This window comes from Python bivittatus, unplaced genomic scaffold (genome assembly GCF_059951505.1).
Source record: "Python bivittatus isolate LINGU-HERP-01145 unplaced genomic scaffold, Pbiv_v1 ctg000080_np1212, whole genome shotgun sequence".
In the NCBI taxonomy this organism is placed as follows: Eukaryota; Metazoa; Chordata; class Lepidosauria; order Squamata; family Pythonidae; genus Python; species Python bivittatus.
This window is the reverse complement of record NW_028277035.1, coordinates 88,708,103-88,716,509: the sequence shown is the minus strand read 5'-3', so window position 1 is coordinate 88,716,509 and position 8,407 is coordinate 88,708,103.

Genomic DNA, 8,407 nt, shown 5'->3' with positions numbered 1-8,407 from the left:
GGCAGGATTCACACATAATGGTACCTTGGCAGGCTTAAGCTTAACAATGTGATGTGTAAGTCTTGGCTGACGGCTTAATATATGTATACAATAAACCCAGCCCATGGTGGCTTATTTAGCCAACCAAGCTTGAAAAAGCAAAGTATAGTGTGATATATGAATAATATGCATGACAAAAAAATGACTAGGTCATATTTTGTTACCTGTTTTAAGAGCTCAGACACCAGCACTTTTGCTGCTTTTAAATTGTACATGCAGAAGCTCAAAAGTTGAACTGTTGGCATCTCCATTTCAAAAGGATACTGGGCAGAAAAACACATCCTCAAGGGCCGCTCTCAACTTAGAAAACATCCTAGCTAGGATCTGGCTAAGTATCAAGCAACGGCATATATTCACGTTACTAATATTGGTGGCAACTCAGTCCTATGTTAATGCTGGATGTAAAGGTTTCTTTAAGCACTGCCATAGTGCATGAGCGTTTAAAGCAAATAAAGTCATGTATTTTAACTTGACCATGAATTCGGTTTTAATAAGTCAATATATTATCTGAATTGAATCATTATTATTACAAATAAATGAATACTACGTATTGGAATAGTTTGTTTACCATCCACCATGAGATACAGGAATGAGAGCTGTCCTCATTCTTTTCTTTCAGAAACTGCACAAATGAAAGAAAACTAACTTAAGACTGAGCACCTGTACTGGGAACTGCAATATAGTCCTACTGCAGAGGTACTAAGAATAAAGCTAGTATTGGGAGACCATATGAACAGGGGATTTTGATTGGTTAAGGAGGAACCAATCAGTGTTACTTAACAGGCTTCCATAGCTGAGTCTATCATTTTTATTGTTTATAAGAAGATTGACATTTTATATCTGCTGTTCAGAATTCTCCCCACCCAATTAATATATCAGACTGAGCCATGATACCTACGCACAGTGCATTAAAAATCAGAATATATTCTGGGCTGTTGGAATCTCTGCTCCAATCCCAGTTTTTCAGCTGTTCACATGGGTGCAGCAGCCTTAAAGACAGAATAGGACTGACTAATGCTGTTTTGAGCTTTAAATGCTGCAAGACAGAAACAATCTCCAGTTATAATTAAAGAATAATTTATTGGGATCTTGGTGTTTGCTGAGCTTGGATTTCTTTTTGCAAGCGTTTCATTACCACTCTAGGCAACCTTGTCAATGGTTTGACATGAAGGAATGGAGATTGCTGCTTTTGATGTACAGTAGTTTGTCCTACCTGTCTTGATCAGGTATAACTTGTTCTAGTTTGTGTGCTTGTTTCTGATTCTGAATAATCTGACCATGAGACTTCAGAGGGACCACATGAGGGCACCATAAGTAAGCAGTAAAAAGTTCAAAGACATATTACTGGATTAATTCTATTTTGATTTTCAATTAATGCAACATCAATATTTCAGCAGCCCAACAGTCTTAAGAAGGCACCCTTTACTTCACCAACACCGTATGAGGGTTATGAAAGCAACTGTGCTACGCAGGCCAACATGGAAGTACACCAGTAGCACATTTTATACGCACCAAAAGAACATTCCCATACTTGTGCTAGTAGATGTGCCAACAGAATAGCTAAAATGGGTTGAAGACTTGGGTGAGGACTTGAGCAATATAAACTGCACAGATCCTCACCCAGTCTCGGGGCACCATCAATATAGACACTACATTAGTTAATACATTAACTGACACCTAATGGGGTCATATCTCTCTGATCCCACATCACTGAACCCTTAAATTGTGTTTATACATTATACCAGTGTTTCTCAACCTTGGCAACTTTAAGACGGGTGGACTTCAACTCCCAGAATGGCTAGCTGGGGAATTCTGGGAGTTGAAGTCCGCACATCTTAAAGTTGCCAAGGTTGAGAAACACTGCATTATACTAATCCAGTTTTAGATTTCAGAAAGTGAAACTTGGTAAAAAAAAAAAAATGTCCAAAAGAAGGCACAACATAGACTAGTCTCCCATTCATTCATTCATTCATTCATTCATTCATTCATTCATTCATTTAAAAAAATTATTTGAATTTGTTTCTCTGTCTTAAACATTAATTGCAACTTTGGGATGCAGAATCTCAGGCAAATGCACCATTCATAATTTCCTTACATAAATAAATCCATGTTAGAATCATGGTCTCTTTGTGTGCATACTGTGACTTCAGATTCCTCCTGCTTGAAAGAGAAATTACTGGTTCAGCAACAGAACTTGTGAATAAAGATAATTGGTTTGTTGATTACAAACTGAGTATGAATCAGCACTGCGATGCAGGCTGCGTCAACAGAAGTATTTAATGTACTTCACCTTGAGCATTATTCCCAGTTCTGGTCATTGCACTTTAAGGATTCAGATGATCTAGAACAGGATCCAGAGCACTGAAGGTCCTCAGGGATTAAAAATTCAGGATACTTCCTCACAGGTCTGGTGCTGTTCCCAGATGAGGGCCACACCCCAATGAAGTCATCCTGTTGTCCTCCTCCTCGGGCAGGTGAATTGATTTTCTTCTTGCATGGTTGTAACATGGCTCAGATGGCAAAATGGGCGCTTTGTGACTTGCAACACTGGGTCACCAGAAGGGGGGGGGAGCATTTGCCATTATTGGGAATGTAGCTGTTAGGAACATCTGACTACAGTGACAGTCTCATACCTTCATCACAGATGTCAGTGGGGAACTGATATGAAGGAAGATAGATGTGTTCACATCCAAGCAACTTTCATACCACCAGATTGTTTTGCAAAATATCTAGACGAGCACAGCAGTAACTGAAAACTCGGGAGGGGTAGTTATCACTAGACAGCAGGGATGGGGGAGAGCAATTCTGCATATGGATGCATTCTACAAATACCAATCTTGCCGTGCTCCTAAAATAAAAAGTTCACATCCTAGATTCCCTGGCAAATCATGCTGAAAATGAACTCTCTCTTTTCCTTGCCTGAAAGAATACTCAAATGTTCCATAGAAGAACATCCGGGGGGGGGGGGGCTCAAAAAAGTCAAGATTGCAGCTACCATCTTCCACCACTGTGCATGGCCTTCATTGCTTGCTTGTTTTGAACAAACATTTGCTATAGGAGAAAACCACATACTTGAGCTAATTTGTTCTTGAAATTCAAGTTTTTTCATTATAACGTATGCATCAGGTGGTGTTAAAAAAAAACAAAAAAAACGTTTCCGAAGTAGAGAACTCAGAAATCAGTATTCAGGCATGAATTTCAGTTGTGGTGTGAAAAGAATGAGTAACAAGCATAGCCCATCACAAAACATGGTTTTTCTAAGAGGCAACTGGAAAGGTTAAATGAAAAGCTTGACCAAAAATTTTAACAGAGGTAGTCCCCAGTTTAAGAACGATTTCCATTCCCAAGGTTTGCCCTTAAGTCGAATTTGTATGAAAGCCAGAACAGTACTATTGTATAATACTGTATGAGTACAGTATTGTGTAATGAATTTGAACCATTGTGTATTTAACTCAAATCATTGTGTATTTAACTTGAACTTTGCTACAACAGGCTCTGTTCTTAACTATGGGTCGTCCTTAAACTGGGCATTCTTAACCTGGGGTCTACCTGTATAACATTCAGAACTTAAAGCCAAGCTTTTGAATGTACTGTTTTCTGCTCCAATATCCATTTTAGAGAACGCAAAGTAATGATACTCCCCATTGGGTGATGTAATGGTTAAGACTTCTTCAGAAGTCTATAATGCTGGGAAAGGTAGAAGGAAAGAGAAAAAGATGTCCGCCAGCAGAGTGGATGGTCAGCATCAATGAATGCATTGTTGGAAGACCTGAATGGCAGGATGAGGACAGATCATTCTGGAGAAGGTCTCTCTATGTGGTTGCTAAGAGTCAACACCAACTTGACAATCAGACTTCTAAGACTGATGTCAGCTCCACTATGTATACCAGATCATGAAAGTAACTCCAAAGGAAGGTTAAAACTATTATATTGGCTATAGTACCTTGCAAGTCTGATTGTGCTTCACTTCCCTCCCCGTCCCCTTATACTCCTGGGAAATTAAGGAGGTGTCTGTCTGAGTCATTTCCTTCTCTCTTCAGATTGTTTTGGGCTTGAGTCATGCTTTTCGCCTTGCTTTTCCCAGATTTTGGAAACAGATCTGGCTTACCTCTGTCAAGGTCATCTTCTTTACTTTCTAAACAAAGTGGATGGGCAGCATCAATGAGTGTATCATTGGAAGATCTGAAAGGCCAGGATGGGAACAGATCATCCTGCAGAAGATCTATCAATGTGGTCACTAAGAATCAACACCATGTTGGTGCCAAATAATCAATGCAGAAAATGGTTCAGGAGTGAAGCGAGCAGGTTCTAATTCAGCCTCAGCCACAAAAACTCCCGGGGGCCCCATCCTACCTTACAGGTTGGTTGTTGCAGGACAAAAAAGGAGGAGGGTGTATTATGTATGCTACCTTTTACTCCTGAATGAAATGTGAGTTCAGGAAGGAAGAAAGGATAACAAAAGGGCCATTTCCTTATCAGTGATTTATACCATCATCCAACCATCATGATGGATATATCAGTATTGAAGTCAAGTTTATTTTGCCATCATCATGGCTGGCAGAATCATGAGTGAGGAAATGGTTAAACACAAAGGATCTAATACAGGTATCGCATCACAAAAACAGACAACACATACATCATTTCCAGCCAAACGTTTAATCTCTTAGACATTCTTTACCCTTCTCTGTTCATTTTTTCTGAGTATGCTTCAGAATGAAGTGCTGGGGTACATCCACTTGCCATTTTTATTTTCTAAGAATGCCTTTGGGATCCATATAATTGAACCTAGCATGGGAAATAGGAACTTTGCAGGATACAAAGCCATTAAGAGGAGAAGAGGATCTGGTGGCTATTATTGTTTAAAAGCACAGTGCTTTTAATCTGCACCAAGTTGGAAGCTCCAGGTCTAGCTGGGCAACTCTTTTACCTCATTTGATCTGTGTCACAATGCAGAGTTGCGTTACCACATTTTTCAGTGTCTTGTGTATTCATCAATGGTTAGAACTCTGTTCATCTAAGATGATCCATTTTACCTTTTTGGAGCTCCTATGGATCAATCAGAGAAATCCCCGTTTCAAAAGGGAGACAGGGATGTATTAATAGCCCATTTTCATTTCTCTTGGAAATGTTTGTGTATATCTTGGATTAAATAGTTGCCCATTTTTTATGTATAGGCCTTAAAAAAGCCACAACTCTGTTGTTTTTCCTACTAATTTTCAACGACTCAATCAGCCCTGTGGATGGTGAATGATTAATCATAATTATTCTATCTGAACAAAGTTGATCAGTGCTGTAGGAAGATTTGAAAAGGAGAACCCGATGTTGGAGCTTCAGGAGTCTTCCTCCGGCAACTAATTCAACTTTCTTTCTTACTGTTCCTTGTTCCCTCTCTCTGGTTCTAGACTGTGAGACTATATTTCAGTTTCAGTCATGTCCAAGACATAGTTGTTAATCTACTGGGAAAGGGTGGGATTTCCCACCTAGTTGATATGCAACTTTTTTGGGCTGATGGGCACGTTTGGAATTTTGAGAGCACATGGTGGGCACTCTTACAAAATGGCTGCCATGTTGGACAAGGCCAGTCTTAAATCATTAATTTCCCAGAAGGCTAATTGCAATGTTGTTCCTTGCTTCCTGGTCTGGTTCTCCAAGATGCCTTCCACCACCCCAGATTACTTTAGCCTTTTTCTGGCCAGATGGGCCTACTTTCAAACAGGTCAATTGGTTGCAGCAATCCACCATTGTTATTTTCTAAGAAGGCCAAGGGCCTTTATGGCTCTCAGGGGCATTCTGCTAGAAATAATAATACTTGGGAGCTGGTATTTTGCTTTGCAGCATGTCAACTTTCCAATTCATGTTTTAATTAAATAAATCATTTTTCAAAAATCTATATCCAGGTCTAGTGGATGCCAAGTGTCAGAAAACGACAGACACGGGTTCGGTTGTCCAGTAGACAGAAGTTTTTATTGGGCACATTTGCAAAGGTGCCCAATAAAAAAACTTCTGTCTACTGGACAACCGAACCCGTGTCTGTCGTTTTCTGACAAAATTGGCGAGCCAGCCAGGAGTCCTCGACGACCGGACTGTGGGGAACCGGTGAGTAATCGGCCGTAACACCCCGTTGAGGTGTCTCCCATTTTCCCCGGAGCCGGGTCCGGGACGGGACTCCAATCGCCAGTCAGACAGAAGTAAAGAGGAAGTCGGCCGACGAGGGGACCTCTGGGAGGTCTGGTAAGTACAGCCTACCCATAATCTCAGGGAGATTAGCGTGGTTACGAGGCGTTGGACGCCGCAAGGGGACAGAAGAGTCCGGGACCTTCTGTAAGGTGGGAAACGTAGTCAGGAAGGATGGGTAAGGCGCAGAGTAAGAGTGTAAGGCCAGGGGCCAATGGGAAAAACGCAGTAGGGGGAATCCCCACGGATTCTCCATTAGGACAATTGTTGCAACAATGGGAGACACCCTGGTTGTGTCCATCCACCAGGGGTCTGGAAAAACCGACCATGATAACTTTGTGCACTAAAGAATGGCCAAAATATCCACTAGTGGACCCCGAATTCCCCTACCATTGGGATACTCTTGGAATCCCCAGTAATTACTGGGTGACCCAACTAAAAAACTACATTGTGGAGCATAAAATGTTAACACAGGAACCCTATGTGGAAGTCTGGTTCCATGTTCATTGGGAGGGGCCTCGACCCAAGTTAGCCAAAATTTTTGTCCAAAAAGAACAGGAGGATGAGGAGGACCTCTGGCTGACTGGACCCCAATGGGGGCCGCCACCTCCTCCTCCTCCTCCTCTTCCTACCGCTCCCCCTCCGGCGCCCCCACCCTATCCCGGGCTGCGGAAAGAGCTGGACCAGCTGAACCAAGACATCCAGAACTTGCCCTTTATTCTAAGGTCGGCCAGTGTCTTCCCCGTCCAGGAGGTCCCGAACGGAACGAACGCACAGGGGGTGGCCGTCACCAGTTATGTAACGGTTCCCATCAAACCCAGTGAGTTGAGGGAATTAAAAAAAGACCCTCCCTCGTATGCAAGAGAACGCCCATACCGCCGCCGAACAATTGGAACTTTTTCTCGGCCCGGTGGAATACTCCTGGGGGGAACTGAATTACATTTTAGCCCACCTCTATATGCCAGAAGAGAGGGGCCAGATTCAGCGAGCTGCGCTCGGGGCTTGGGAGCAAAGGAATGCAAACGTCCCGAGTGCCCCAGCCGCGGATACTAAATTCCCTCTGGCGGACCCAAATTGGAATCCCAATAATGCTGAACATTGGGAGAACATGAGAGGAGTTTCCCCCTGTACGACTAGGGGGGTCATGGTTCCCCAACCGGGACCCACGGGGAACCCTTGGTAAACATCACGGTGGGTCCCACTGGCGAGGAACAGCAGTTCCTCGTGGACACCGGAGCCTCTCGAACATCGCTGTGCCAACCGATCCCAGGGATTGCGAAATCCCGGGGCACGTCGGTATCGGTGATGGGGGTGGGAGGCTCTCCGGTCAAGGCAGACGTACTGGAGGGAGTGAGACTGGAGTGGAATGGGAAGGAGGTAACTGCAGATGTGTTACTGATCCCACAGGCGGGAGTGAACTTGCTGGGAAGGGATCTAATGGGTAGTCTAGGAGTGGAGTTGTGGAATATGGAACAGGCAGAAAGGATGTGTTTGTTGCGGGAGGCGGACGTGGAGGTTGTGAACCCTGAGGTATGAGCAGGAGGGGGGGGCGGGTCGGTTTCACATCGCCCCAATTAGCATCCCCTTGAAATCGGGGGTGACGGGTTTGCGGCAAGCCCAATACCCGCTGTCCCGGGATGGGAGGCGCGGTCTGAAGCCCATCATTGATGGGCTGAGGCGGCAAGGGCTGTTGGAACCGGCTATGTCCCCCTTCAACTCCCCTATCTTAGCTGTGAAGAAGAAGGACAATAGTTACAGGCTGGTGCAGGACCTGCAGGAGGTCCCGCTGGAGGAGGGTGAGGTCTGATTTGTGGATGGGTCTAGCCGAGTAGAGCAGGGACAAAGGGTATGCGATAGTGACGGCGGAGGGAGAGACAGTAGAGAAGGGGGCACTACCAGCGGACTGGTCGGCCCAGCTGTGTGAAGTGCACGCTTTGAAACGGGCACTAGAGTTGGGAAAGGGAGTGTCCCTCACCATTTACACAGACTCGCGATACGCCTGGGGAGTAGTGCACACTTTCGGGAAAATTTGGCTGGAACGGGGTTTACTCACAACTGCTGGGAAGGAGGTGAAAGCTCAGCAACTGATAGAGGGGATGATGGAAGCTCTTCAAGAACCCGACAGGATTGCAGTGGTGCATGTAATGGGACATCAGAAGGGGGACTCGATGGAGGCAAGAGGGAACCGACTTGC